Here is a 15,559-nt window from a genome sequence, read left to right on the forward strand (position 1 = left end):
TATTGTAGATTTAACTTTAAATGGGGCCATAATTTTCAAAATGAACATCATGCTGTATCGAAGAAGACGTGAAACTGGTGATTGAGACCATGAACTCATTAGGAAAATGTTTACTGAGGTAATAAATCAAGTGAGAAGTTGGGTAATTTTTGCAAAGACTTACCCATTAGCTTCACTTTTCAGACATGATGATAAATCCTCATTTAAAACATTTAGCATATGTATGCATTAACAAATAATTTAACAGACAATACCAGTATTTGCTGAGTTCCATACATTATTGTACTCATACTGGAGAACATCAAAGCATTCTTCACACACTGAGTTGAATGCTGTTTTTCTCTTGTCGTTCATTTTTTAAATTAAACATTTCTGCTGCAATTTCAAGCTGTTTGAATCAATCTTAAATTCCTGTTTGCCTATTTCAGCTTTGGGATTGTAAGTGTTGCCTCGTTTTGCATGTTGGCCATTTGTCAGATGATTCACAGCCTTGTGTTTGTTTATTTTGTATTATTTTGGGGAAGGAAACAGTTTGGCTGAGAAGCAGTGTTACTTTGCGAGCAGAAAGTGAAATCATTCAGTTGTATCAAATGTCTGCATTGATACAAAATGGTGAGTGGAGTTTATATTAAGTTAATAGCTCATTCGCATCTCATTGTTTATGACTCGCATTTTGGAAAAAAATGGATTGGTTGAGAAAGAGAGAGGCAGAAAAAATATTTAAGCAGCAACGAAAAAAAGTCATCAATACACATGGTTAATCTTTCATCGTGTGCTTAATCATGTTGGATCTGTCGTATAAATGATGTATTGGAGGTGCAGCAGAAGGTCACCTCTGCAGCCACATGTAACTGTTCGCCCATCAGTTCCCATCATGTTAAACGGGTGCTGTGGTGGCAAGTCTGTCCGTCAGGCTATTCTCAGAAAGCTTTTTTTACCAATCTGACCCGGACAAGGGGGCAGCCAAAATCCACACATGCACCCATGCACACATTCACAAACACACGTGTAAATACTTGGGTGCCAAAGTGTCCTGCGTGTTGAGGGAATCATGTAACACCTCCTCGTCTCCTCTGGGCTCTCTGCTTCTCTTCTTTCTCCTCTCCTTTTTCTGTCCTATTTTTCCCCTCTGTTTATTCCACTAACTGTTTCCTGTCCGCACTTAAGCCGGATTTATACTCCGCGGGGTGTTGCAGAGGCTTCATGCAGAGCCTCCGACGTGTGTTTCCTCGGAAATTTAACCACACACCTGGGGGCTGAGATAACAAGTAGGGACCACCAACAGGGATTGGCCAACTTGGGCTGTTTGTGTTTTCTCTCACTTGTTTAGGATGCAGGGAGAGATTGTTGATAGTGAGGAGGTGAGATGAAGAAAGGCTCTGCAATGTTCTTTTTTTAATTCACGTTTGACAAACGTATATATTTTGATCTGTGTACATTACCAGTACCAAAACCAGTACTCTTAGAGTGATACCAATACCAATAGAATAATTCTATTACCAGCTACTTTTTTTACTTGATATGATACTCATCATGTGAATGAAAGTGATAAGTTGCTTACAACACCATTAGATGCCACAGCCGTGTTTTGTAGCAACACCCTGCTTGACTTCACCACGCAACAGACTTAGATGAGTTGTAGCTGCTGAGGTAGTGGGCCTGTCTCATGTTGCATTAAATCACTTCACTTGCGGTGATTGGCTGCCAGTAAAATCATAAAAATAGTAACTTTTTCTATATATAAGTACAAAAAGGATCCAATGTAGGTATCATTTGACTAGAGAAGTTGCGATAGTTCTTGGTACTGGGTTATTTTCATAGACTAAAAAATGACTCTGTGATGTCACCCATTAGTTTATGGACTTCCATTTTGAATCCTTGAGTTTGGCATTTTGACTGTCACCATCTGGGTTTTTTTTAGTCAGAATTGACCATATTTGTACAAAAGATTGAAGCTTGAGAAGGAGCGATGGGTGGATCTGACTAAAAGACTGTAGAGACACCTCACAAACAGCCTGTCATTTAAGTGTCCCACCCTTAAGTATGCGTACATTTTGGAATTAATGCCATGCCAAGACAAGATAACTTCAAGTAGATGAATGCCCAACAGCTGGATAATGTACAATGTGGCCTTTAGCGTTATATTGGCAATACAACAAGCATCTGTTTTGAGACATCCAAAACACCCTGACAAAGAAGCTTAAGTCTTGCTGTGCCTGGTACGTGACTGCATATAGTGTGCCCTTGTGCGTGCGTGTGTGTGTGTGTGTGTGTTAACTTGCATATGTGTGCACAATTTTGTGCGATTTGCTCAATGGAGCCCCTTTTCAGAGCATTTCATCATTCTTGTGACATGGCTGCTTGGACTGACTAATAGTTTTTAATCAATATGGGAGGAATTCTGTCCAGTTTGCCCCTAAATTGAAATCCACCTGCACTCAAGAGGACATCTATTCATGTGTGAAGGCAGGAGTGTGTGTGTGTGTGTGTGGGGGGGGGGGCAGTATAAGTGTTTGAATGTCATTGTGTGGCCTCTGAATGAGTGGCATCACAGCTGTAAACACACAGCCCAATAACTCACCCTTAGTTGTACCCTTTACTCCCTCTACAAACAGACACTCACACATGCACATTAGCTTTTGGCAGTTGGCTGTTTTTTAAGGGATCTGTCAACGTCAGATCATTTGACAAAACAAACCACTTAATACAATTGAATAAGAAATAAAAACTAACAAACACCAACTGTAAAATAAGTAAAACAACTGACAAGGTTGAGTACACACCTGCTGTTTACGTTCATGTGTTTGCATGAATGTGCGTCTGTGTAGGTGTGTCTGTGTGTGTAACAACGCCGGTTGCTAACAAAAGCAGAGAGAGGCAGCCAAGCTCCTCTGAATCAATTTTTAATGGCTTTCTTACACAGGAGAGTGGAGAGATTGGGGCAACATAACACACACATACACACACACACACACTTAAGCACACACATATACACACAAACACACACACACACTTAAGCACATGGAGATAGCTTGACAAATAGAGCACACGTGTTGACAGGCACATGCGGCAAAAATATGTACAGATATATAATTACACATCCATTTGGGTATGTAGACACATACTGTACATAAACACACACACACACGCTTTGTTCAAGCATACACATACATGCATTCCACACAGGTCACATTTTGTCATTTGGATGTGGTATTTTAATTGTGTGCTGTGTTATAATGTCTATTTTTAAAATCATTGGTAGTATTGTTTATTATGATTACATCATAGTTTACCTTAATGTTCATATTCAGCACTTTAGTCTTGTACCATGCTCTTAACTTAACAGGGAGTGCTGCAGTAAAATACACTTTTGTCGAGCAACAACCCAACAGTGGCCCAGTATTTGGGATCAAATTGGATATGTGTGTGGTTTTAAGATTTGCCATTATTTTAAGCACATCAATAATGTCACCCACACTGCTCCCACGTGCCTGCTGCATGATCTGATGAGCAGCTTTGCAGGAATTGTCAGCTTATTCCGAGGTGTCAGCCATGTATTTAGTAGACCCATCAAATTACAGGACTAGAGTTGGGCCGTGATCATTATTGTTTTCTTCAGTTTTATGTTGCATCTTCATTACTTAGAGGACATTCAGACAATTCCCGTTAATTGGTAGCTAATGTAGAGAGCCTTGAGGATATCAGAGGGGAGTGCCTCACACCCACTGCATTATCGTGTAATCACACTGCAGCTCTTCAAAGTTAATCACTCTTATATCACACCTTTTTAAAACAAGATTAGAGTCTGCAAAGTGTTTTCACCATGGAAAGTAAAAAACAGTGGCACGCTACACAGTTGGCGTCCAGCTGAGAATCAACAGGATACCACATGATAGAACCTATCAAGGGTTTCAGCATGATTAAGATTATGTAAGATACTGTGAAGGTCAGGGACTGAAGGCAGCCAAATATAACTGTCTATTCACTTTAGATTTATAACAAATAACTGGAGCTTTCTTTGAGTTAAAGATATGCTATGCAGGATTTTCCTAGAAAATAATGTATAAACTCATACAGAAGTAGTCCTCTCAATCATCACTTATGACCCACTAGCAGTGTGTGGTGGTGTATTTCCCTGCTGAGACTCTGACCTCTCCCAGGGTTTTGTTATTTTCTTCTTATTTTCTGTGCTCGGGACATTTGTGGGCTTGTTGTCCCATCACGCTCAGGTGAGGTTGGGGCTTTATAAAAAGGTAGCAACCAGACTTTAAGCAGCACACATCCAAGAGACACAGCGCCAACAAAAAGAAACACGAATCACAAATGAAACGGTTTTGTTTTTTGCTTTCAGTTTTTCTGACGAGTATGTTCACAAACAGTAACCCATAATCCAACAAGGTATACCTGTAAATTTGTTTGCCTATAAATTTGTTTGTTTGGGTTACATCAAGACCATAGGAAAAAAAGACAAGAAGAAGACGTCTAGTATATTAGCACAGATCCACACTGACTTGACCCACCACAGATATAGTAGCACTATGATGAGCAGCAATTTTCATGTTGTGGCCAAACTCGGACCTGCAGATCACATAACGCCTTGAGGTTTATAGATTTGGTTTTTAAAAACATGTCCTGGGCATAATGCAAATTGAAAAAATTTTGTCTTTCAACTTTTAGGCCAAATCTATGGTAGGAATGTCTATATAAATATATTCTTTTCAGATGTTGTGTTCATTTAGCCAGGCAGAGCTAGATAAAAAATTTAATGCACATGCCTTAACATGGAGGCTGCGGCCAAAACTTTCTTTTCTTTTTTCTTTTTTTGACATTTTTGCTGGGTGAGTTGCTTTCATTGGAATACATGAGCTGCCATGTTTGACTACCTCATGCAATTTTAAAACATCTAGAGTTGGTACATCTGCTACATTAGCTACACTGAAAAAATATCTCAGAATATTTGTAGTGTATAAACCTCAGCTAGGCTACATCTCAGCAGATTGTGCAGCAAGAGGTTTTGAACTAGCAGAGTTACCGTTAGACTTAAGTTTCTCATACAATGACAATAATGAAAAAAATAGCAGTATGCAGTATGTTTACACCAAACCATTTCCTGCTTATGCCCTCCAGGGTATGTTGTTGTTTTAAAATATTAAAGCTGTATTATTTCTTTTAAGGTCTTTTACCCCGGTGCGCTGCTTTATTATCTGTCTTCACCAATGCACTGCTTTCATGTTTAGCTGTAAAATATATATAACTAAGAAAAATAAGCCCATGTGTGTGAATAAACTGATTCTCTCACCTTCTTCCACTGCCCACCTCTGCAAGCTTTGCCCCAAAACCACAGCCCCAAATTCCAATGAATGTGCATGTTGTGTGTCTCCAGGAAACAGGTTAAGGGGCTGACATTTTCAGCATCCACCTCTTCACAGCATGCACTCATCAAAAAAAGACCATTTGTTTGCTTAAAAATAAAAAGGCAAGTCTGTCCCTGTCTGCAGTCCACTTTCTGTAACATCTTTAGATTCCAGTCGTAAAATGTGATGAGGAGCATTTATGTTGAAATGAAGTGTCTGTGTATGTGTGCGAGTGAGGAGAGAACTAACAGCCAAACAGACTTACCTTTTGACCAAATATCTCAGTCAGTACCAGCTTTATAGGTTTCTGCCATCAGCCATCCTCGCAAAAAAAAAATTAAAAAACAAAAAAAAATCTCAAAAAAAGATAAACGTCTTCATTTAAAAAATTCCATACATTGAAGATTCTGATCAAATGAATAAGAATAATCCTCCTTTCTGTATACAGACAACCCCCCCCCCAGCTTCCCTTCAACCCACCAATAAATTGTGAAAAAGGAAGGATTGTGTAGAAAAAAATGCAGGATTGTAGAAAAAAAATGAGGTGAAGAGAGGCTTAGAGACACAAGAGGAGGGAAGAGAGGATGAGGTCCGTGGAGGGAGAGGGATGGAGATAGTTAATCCTTTTCTTCGGATCTATTCCCTACATGAATGATACGTCCAGCGCCGTCCTGTTCGCTGGTTTGTGCGCTGCTGTCTGAGAGGCGTGAGTGAAAAAAGAGAGACGGAGTGTGTGTGAGAGAGAGACAACGGCGTTAGGTTGCTGGCGTCACGCGCTTGCCCTTCTGTGTGTCGCTATGTTTGTGATTCCTGCACTCAGCACGCGTCGGAGTGTGTGTGTGTGTGTGTGTGTGTGTTTATCCACCCATGTACACTTGAGGGCTGTCTTTCCGGTGAGTGCGTGTGTGTGTGTGTGGTAGTGTGTGTGTGTGTGTGCCCCCCACCCACCCACCTCCCCTTCTTCTTCTCCCTATGTGTGCAGTCGTGCATGTGGCAGGAGAATACGTGTGTGTGTGTGTGTGTGTCTTGTCTCAATATAGTAACATTAGTGCATGCTGCTTGTCTGCCTGCAGCTCTCCCACTGTGACAGAGAGAGGATAAGAGGGGTTGGAATACAGAGAGAGTGATAATATGAAAGAGTGAAAGCCGAGAGAGAAGAAGAGGGAGTAAGAGTTGGAGGGAGGGGAGGGCAAGGAGAAAGTAAGGAGAGATTGAGGGAGGGAGGGAGGTTGAAAAAGGATAAAGGTAGGAGAGAGGAAGAGAAAGAGGGAGGCAGAGGGCAGCGAGGGAGATGGAAGGGGGTGAGACCGAAAGGGAGATGCAAGAAAGAAAGCTGTAGCAGTGGAGGGAGGAGGAGAGGGAGGGAGGGATCAGCTGATTTGAGTGAAGATGAGAATCTCCCTCTGCCACATGGGCTTTTCTCCTCCCTCGATTTTTTTCGCCTTCTCCTCACGTCTCCCTCGCTCGGCTTTCATTTTCATTCTATTCCCTGTGGCAGCTCTCGTAACGGCTGGTTTTGTGTGTGAGCGTGTGTGTGTGTGTGTGTGTGTAGAGTATGTTTTTGCATATGTCTGTCTCTGCACCCGTTTTCAAGTGTGTGTATTTGTATAGCTCACATTGCCGCTCATTCACTAATATGTGCTTAGAGATGCTCTTATTTTGCTCACAAATAAGGGCTTCGCAAAATTACCGTTAGATTCACGAAAGTGTGCACCAGCTAATTTTGTGTGTATGTTAGTGATGGTGTCATAGTCAAGACCACCTAAACCCAGACCAAGTCCAGGGGTTAAACCAAGTCACTTTCTAGTCCTCTTTGTCTAAGACTAAGTAAAAGTGCGGTTGAGTTTGAGGTGAGACTGTGACCTTCAAAGCGTGGTCCTGAGATCAAGACCGATGAATCAGAATCTTTCTTACAGGCATGTGGTCATTATTTGCAGTCAGCACATTGTCACACGCCCATTTCTCTATTTAGGAAATACACTTGCCTTGAGGTGTATCGTTGAGAAAGCGGGGAAGTTGTTTCTATACACATATTAAAAATATATTGGAAGTCAGAAACAGCTGATAAGCCATTTGACACTCTCTTCAAACATGTTATATCAGTCTCTGAAGATGTGCTCTCCCCTAAAGGCACAGGCTGCAGTATTTTCCAGCAACGCTATAACTAGAAACCGATATAAGTAGCCAATCATTATAGACCAAGTAAATAAAAATAATGAAAACCAAAGCTGTTACATCTCAGTGTGGACATTCTCATATACTCTCTCGCCAGACTATCACAGGACTGACACATAGAGTCAGAAAACCAATCTCACATTCACACCTTTGGCCAATTATTAACCTAACTTGCATGTCTTTGGACTGTGGGAGGAAGCCGGAGAACCCAGAGAAAACCCATGCCGAAATGGTGAGCACATGCAAACTCTACACAGAGGAGCCCCAGCCAGCCGGCTCTTGCTGTGAAGCAGCAGTACTAATCACTGCATCAAGCCGCCTAAAAAAAGTAAAAAAATAATTACCTGTTTAAAATATGGCTATCTATTAAAGCCGTTTTCAATGAATGCAGTTTTAATATCCCATGCATTAAGTTAAATGGTGTTTGTATACATTTTCTAATACAGCTAGGATTTTAGCATTTGTGCATACGCATGATGAGGCAGTTATAAACGTGTTTGCGAAGTACAAATTTAGTTAAATCGATTCTTTAGATGAAAAATACTTGCTGATATCACAAACTCCTACCTGTTGGTAAATCAACATGTCACATTTACCAATTCACACTTGTAGCCAAGGCCACTCTACAACCATACAAGGTGCCACCTGCTACTCAGCTTGAACATTCACACAGAGCATTTTGGGGCTCAGTATTTTGCCAAGGATACTCGTGAACCACATGCGTTTGATATGAGACGATATCAGTAAATATCCTGATTGTCTTTCTTTTGGCTGCTTGCCACGATCTGCAGTTTGAATGCGTAGGATGGAGGTGCGCTCGAACAGAAATGGTGACAGACGTGTCATGGGAATTTCAAAATAGAGATAACGTTATGTATCAATGTTGTCACTGTGTGTGGCTGATCACTGAATTGATATATCCATCCAGACTGATTTGTTTTATACACCCCAAGTAAATTCTCAAAAAATGAGCGTGAGTCATTGCAGTGTCCTCCAAGTGTGTGTGTGTGTGTGTGTGTGTTCATTAGTGGAAGTCATTGTGAGAAAGCACAAATGTTTTCTTTGGAAGACACCAGTGATAATTTTGGAGACAGACAGAAAGAGGGAGGGTAAAGGGGTGTGGAGGGGGGATATGCACTGGTAGGGGGGACTGTGTGTTTGTTTGCACACAGCATATAATTACTTGGCTGCTTCCTTACATGGACTGAATCATAGTTCACACACACACACACACACACACACACACACACACACATTGTGCCTTTAATGAGCATGTGAATCATTTGGCTCTACAGTGCGGCATTTCGCTGCGTATGTGAGTGTGTGAATGTGAAAAATCTAGGCGCACTGGGGCGAGTGACTCTGAGGTCTGACACCCAGGTTGGCAAAATACATAGAGTTGTAATGCTAATCTTCAAGGCTAACAAATATATTGTCAAATCTGTTATCTCTCCTCCTTGTTTCTTATTAACAAAGTAAACATTCTGGTAGCAGCTTCTCATTTTTAGTCGGCGCTGTCACTTTCACGGGTCAAAATGACCAAGGTCGCCGGCAGCAGATCATATCAGCTGATGCTAATTAACAGGAATTACAGGAGTAACTTCAGGCCAGCATTAAACTCGTCTGTTGACTCTCTCTGCAGCTACTCCCTGTACTCAACCAAAGATGATTTGTGAGGAAAGTAACTCTTCTCTGTAAAGCAGCTGTACCACTGCAAATGGTACAGAAGACTGATACGTCTTCTCAGTTTCAGGAATCGCATTCTTCCAGTTTAACTTCTTTCCATATAAGCTATCAATAACTGAATATGATAAGCCAATAGTTTTGTGCCAGGACCTTCGGTATTTGAATCAAGCACCTCGCAAAATCTATAATAATAATTATATATTTATAGATTATACATTTAATAATTTAAATGTGCTAGACATATATTAAGATCCCCAATATTATAGGACTTGTATCAGTATCAGGGCCAAAAAAAAATTTAATCGGAACATGCCTAGTGTTATAATATAGCCTTTCATGTTGATCACAGAGAATTAAGATCTTTCTAAACGGCTCCCCTCAGCTCTATGGAGCATCTTTGCATTATTTTGCATTTTGTTTAAGTCTCATGACCTTGAACTCTAACTCCACACTGCCTGTCCAGAAGCGTTGGGGGATATATACCATGCAAAGGCAGACCTTGTCTTGCAGTAGAAATTTGGAGATATTGTTTCTACTGTGCAGGGCAGGCTTTGTTGCCAGTCAGGGCTAAATTCTAATGTGATCTTGTGATTCTCCCGTGATTTTGTGATTCTTCCAAATTCCAGCTGCTTCACAAGGTTATTTAATTTAGGCAGACATGGAGGAGGAGTGTGAAGTTGTAAATATAGAAACCTGTTACACTTGAAATTACCATAAAGTTCCCATTTTTAAAGACTTTTAATTCTGCTGTTTTAGTACAGTATTGTCTCATGTGGTATTGTCTCATGTGGTACGGTACAATTACTGGAAATCATTTCTTAATTTAATTTACAGAACAATTACTGTAACATGACATATATCTTTACTGTGATATAGATTTACATATACAGTAATAAAAGTTTTGGGCCATATTTCCCACCTCTAAGCTCCACTTTGTATATACAGTATACAGCTATATACTTCCCTAAGTTGTTGGTGGAGACCAAAACCTGAGCACTAGGGACATCAGATGGCCAGTAAATCCAAAAAAAATGCTGCTCTATTTCTGTTGGACATGTAAATAAGTCATAATTTGCAAACAAGTTTACCTTATCAACTTTGTAAGGTGATGATTTTGACATAATGACAGAAGTCTTTTTCCAATCCAAATGTACCTATATATTTAATTTTCAATAAATAAACTCACAGAGTCCCATGTGACAAACTTAGTATTGCACAAAAACAATGACATCTAACTAGAATTTAAATCGAACAATAGACCCAGAGTCTTGAATCTCTAACTGGTGTCATAGTAATTAACCAGGACAAATAAATAGGCACTGAACCAGCAGATTAAAATATCAGGCATTTATAAATTGAATATCACAAACCAAAAAATTGTAACATTACATCATAATATGGATTTTAGGCCATATCATCAAATGCTTCTATTTACTAATCAGCAGCACCTACCTGCACACCGTCCTGCTCACATCACTGTCTGTCACCCGCTCCATGACTCTGCACTGGCCAATTAAAACACTAGACTGGTCAGCTGCCCAACACACACAAATACAACCTGAACATGAGTCCTCTGGTTTCCTGTCCAAACGTGGGCGCTTGTGCTGGCTTCATTTGTCTTGAAGGTACTTCCTGGCAGACAGAAATGTGTTTTAGCTGCCAGTAGCTGCTGCCAGTGCTGGCTATATAGGACACACTTTTCAGTGGTAGTTATGAAACATGATTGGCTGGAATAGCACTGAAGGTGCAATATGTCGTTCCACATAAAAGTTTGATTTTGTTGTTATTGTTGAAGGACGTTTTGCTGTAGAAAGGAACATCTGCTTTTATAACAGTAACGGTGATGGCTCCATGTGTGTGTTTTTTCCCAAATGGGTAATTAGTCCTCTAATTAGCCCTGACTGCTCCTCTCCAGAGTGCAGGGGTCACTTACAAGGGTGAGCCACAGCGACGTAACCTTTCAGCTGCTGAGAATTTAGTGCCAGGCTCAAGGACACTTTATATCAAATATGGAAACAATTCTTCACATGTTGAAAATAGCCAAAAAGTGATTCACTTTACTATTTTCTTAAAGTTTAGTTGTGCTACATGTGGTTGTTATTAATTGATAAAATTTATGCTATATGGTATCTATCTGCAACTGCCATTTTAGCCTGGTGTCCATCTCTGTGAAAGCAATAATGTAACTGAAAAGACTACTTGGTCAAATAAATGTAAAAACAAAAATAAACATTAATCAGCATGTTTCAAGTAGTTTTTGAACACTTGGTTTCAAACCTCAGACTTACCTACACTAAGGTAAGGTACCATTCACATACACTCTGCTCTGCCTAGGCTGCACAATGAAGATAAATATATTTAATCAATGCCTTTTTATTTACCATAAGCCATACCTTTAAGCATGTTTTGTCAAAAAAAAAGGGCTTGAAGTATAAAATATTATGCTTCAGGTTATGCCTGTGAGACACAACTGAAACGCAGGTGTGCGCAGAGCAGATGCAGAAAGCTGCTTAGATTTTAAATGAGAGCGTATCTGTTGCATGTTAAGTGCGAGTGAAAAACTTATAGATAGCTTTTGGGATTTGCTCTGTCCGTCATTGTCTGGAGTGGCTGCGATCAGCTCTGGCAGCCATGACAAAGCCCAAAGTATCCTCATTCAACAAGCCATATGATATCCAAAAATGCACACACAATGGTTCATATGATCTTCTATGAATTAGCGCCCCACAGTTGGCGTCACGTGAAGTTACGGTTAGGTTTAGGCAAGTGTAGTGACTGTGATAAGTGTAGGAAAGGAAACGTAGTTGGAATGTACTTTAAGATGACTCTAAGTGCGCTCAAAGTTTACACGCCACCCAACATCGGTCTCTTTGTGGAGAGTCCTCGGGGAATGTCCTTGTCCAAATGTTGGTGCATTATGTTTTTTGGAAAATGTACAAACAGTGCATGAGAACAGTCTGCACAGCCAGAACAAAGCATACTCTCTCACCCAGATACGCTCTCAGGTACCAAAATTTGGCACAGGCTTATTTAACATGTATCAGTACTCTGTAGCACTGAAGTTTCATACCCAAACCTACAAAGCACACTCTCTTACTTTTGTTTACCATCTGACCCCGTTTAAATATGATCATCAGGAGAATCTATTTGCATCAAACTGAGCTGTTGCTTCCCTAAAGAGAGAGTGGAGACAGCCAACCCCGTGGCAGCACTCAGATATAATGTCCCCTTGGCTGCTCTCAACATTCGATCTGTTTCAACTTTGACTTTGATTTTCGATGACCTTTCAGTGTGCAACAGATGAAATGACAGCTGTCTGTGATGTAACCTGAAAGCAATCTGCGGTGGATGAAAAGGACATTCATCCTGCACCCGGGCCCTTCTTGATCATCGGTTTCATATACATATTTGCCTCTGCTTTTGGTGTAAACCATTAACTTTGCCTCTGCAATGCACTCTGCACCACTTGAGCACAGCTAATGCCCCTGATCATGGAGAGAGTCTTAGCATTTGGGAAAAAGATGAATGTGGAATTACAGTGGTGTTTTAGCATCGAAGCTCGAGCATATATAGCCCAAGGTGTTAGAAATGATACACTCATTGGCTGTGAGAGTTTATAAAAGTTGAATTCTCTAAACAACAGACTGTGACTGGTCCAAGCTCCTCAGGCAGCCCCTTCGAGGCTCTGCTCACTGATTGAGAGGGAAGAGGTTTTTAACACCAGATAAGAGTGCGAGGTGAGCTTGATTTATTTGGTTCTCCAAGGGATGTGTCCACTTTTTCGGGGCTGTTTATGTGTCTGGCAAAAGAGGCCTTCTGGCGTGAGGATCCATTGTTAATGCCAGCACCTCCTGCCAAGGCGACTTTTATGGCCGGTTCTGTTCCATCAATGATGCAGGAAATACGTGTTATGAAAAATGATTACTGGCAGTGGTTTGGAGCAAGGAAGTGTGTTTTTTAACCTTTCAGCCTGGCTATTATAGTCTCACCCAGCATCTCTCTTTCAGATGTATCCATTCCCTCACTACGGGAATATTGGTTTATTTATTATCCAGGAGGCATGATTAAATCCCTGCACTCCTTTGTTGCCTCTAATATTGATGATATATGAATTTAAACCCATTCTGTTGCTTTCATTATAAGTTGCTGTGCGAACAATGTGCATGCGTATTGTCTCTCCCCTTTTTTCCACAACAGTCCTCGTCCTTTTCTCATTCTCCTCTGCCAGTTCTGTCTCCTCCCTCGTCTCTGTCTCTCTCTTTCTCTCTCTATCTTTTAACACCCCCCACCCCCTCCCTCGCTCTGTAATTTACTGTGCTATTGGGTGAGTGTCAGTGAAGATGAATTGGCTCTAGTCTCTGTATTAACACCAGGTCTGGCCAGGCACGTTTAGCGCTACAACCACGAGTTCCTGCGCCAAGCAAGTGACTTCAAGGCACTATCCATCTTAACACACACACACACACACACACACACAGATTGTATACGTCCATGGTGCTATCCCAGGAGTCATTGGTGTCTTTGTTCCCATATATCATTGTTTTTTATCATCCCTGAGTTAGTCTCATATTGACTAGACAGTTTTATGGGCCTTTGGTCAATATGGTCAATGGAGGTTGCTCCATTAGAAATCAATCATGTTTTAATTTATGCTATGAAGCACATTTTTCCAGACAGGCTTTTATTGATTAGCCTATTGTATTCCCATTACTTTTACCTTTTTGTTCATTTATAATGTACATTCTGTCTAGCTTTTTTTCCATCTTCAGCTTAAAAGCATTTTAAACTGTTTTGTAAAACATATAACTGCATTGAATGTATTTTATTGTCACTTAAACAGTGGCTCAATCAAAAAGAGTTTTTTTATGCCCTCTAAAGTATTTATGTTAGCATGCACTGTATTTTCCAAGTGGATTCAATGGATTGATTTAAAGATCTAATGAAAAATACTCTTAAACTTCTTGGGGGAAAAAAGATGCTTTCTAGGAAAAGGTGCATCGTCAGCGGTGACCTCGTGCTGCACCCGTCCTGCATCATTTTTTTTGACAATCCATTTTCTTTTTCTGCCATTCTTGTCAAATCAAACTGCCTCACATGCTAAAAATCTGCACAACAATAAATTCTTCATTATTTCTTATAATATTTGGAGTGTCCATTTAAGATGGCTGCTTTGGACAACGACAGACAAATTCACAAAAATGCATTTTTGCTGCTGAGAGCGCCACAAATTGTGCACCACTTGCAACCAAGTGGTATTGCTGACAGTGTATGATTCTAGCTGTTTTTAAAGCCTGTGTTGTTTGGGTTTACGCTAGCGATAGTTTTATTATTAAAACTGTTTATTTATGTTGTTGAACTATTTTCTCAAAGCAACTGAACAAGTAAAATTGACTGTGATTAACCAGCCTTGCTGTTTAATTAATAGCCTTTTATTTGTGAAATTAGTTTACTTCTAAACCAAAGTGATATCTTGCTTTCCCTCGAGCAGTTCTGGTGCTTTTAGCAATCAGCTAATCATAGCCTGAATAGGTGCATAGGCATGGATTTCAGGGGGGAGCAGGGGACACGTCTCCCACAATATTTAAAACACATACATTTGTCCTCCCCAGTATGAAAGCAGCAGATGACTTTTATTTTGGTAAATTAAAGACATTTCCAACTTAAATTGGTGCATAAAAAAATCACCAGAGTCTTGAAATTAAGTGTTTTAGGCACAAATTTTCCTTGGGGACAGCCCCCACACCCTAATTTCTAATGTGTTCCCGCGCAAATTTGAAACGAAACCTACACCCATGGCTAGGTTGCTCCATATAGTCTCAGCTTGGCCTGTGATCTATGCTTACAGTCATTCAATCATAAAATCAGTGATCAAAATTATTATTTGAGACCCCAAAAACATTAGTTGGCAGTTACTTAACATCCTAGTATTTGAAAAATGTGCCTGAAAGGGAGTGTAGTGTCTCACCCTCATTAAAAAAACAACACGACCAAAAACAAGCCCATCTGGGGTCCTGACCTGTCATAGTCTCAGAAAGTCAATGTGTGCAGCCAGCCTTGTCTGTTGCATTTCCCTGTAACACGCTATCTGTCACTGCAGAATAAATTAAGTGGTACAGTCGACGGATTATGAAGTATTTTAGGTGCACACGCTCTCACACACAAACACACACACACTGGCACAAAGTTTATCCCCTCTGAGAGTCTCATTAATTTGGCCAAGTTGATTTGTTCAGAAAGGCTCTGAATTCATCACAGCCAGACAGATGGTAGAGAGGGATTTCCTAGAGGAGAAGAAGAGGGGGAGACAGAGTGGCGTGGGGCAGACAAGAGGCGAGAGTGAGGGA

The 15,559-nt window shown here is 40.5% G+C and overlaps 2 protein-coding genes across 2 annotated transcripts in view; one reads left to right on the forward strand and one right to left on the reverse strand.

Moving 5' to 3' along the window:
- The window catches only part of lrtm2a (leucine rich repeat transmembrane protein 2a), a 34,035-nt gene extending 27,412 nt beyond the window's left edge, over positions 1-6,623 (reverse strand). Inside the window, exon 1 of the mRNA XM_042511120.2 lies at positions 5,620-6,623. The gene's annotated coding sequence lies outside the window, so the exon portion shown is untranslated. The remainder of the gene's footprint in view (positions 1-5,619) is intronic.
- The window catches only part of cacna2d4a (calcium voltage-gated channel auxiliary subunit alpha2delta 4a), a 112,906-nt gene that overhangs the window by 63,409 nt on the left and 33,938 nt on the right, over positions 1-15,559 (forward strand). The window lies entirely within an intron of this gene.

Source organism: Plectropomus leopardus, chromosome 22, assembly GCF_026936395.1.
Source record: "Plectropomus leopardus strain MGB_pleo_1.0 chromosome 22, ASM2693639v1, whole genome shotgun sequence".
NCBI lineage: Eukaryota > Metazoa > Chordata > Actinopteri > Perciformes > Serranidae > Plectropomus > Plectropomus leopardus.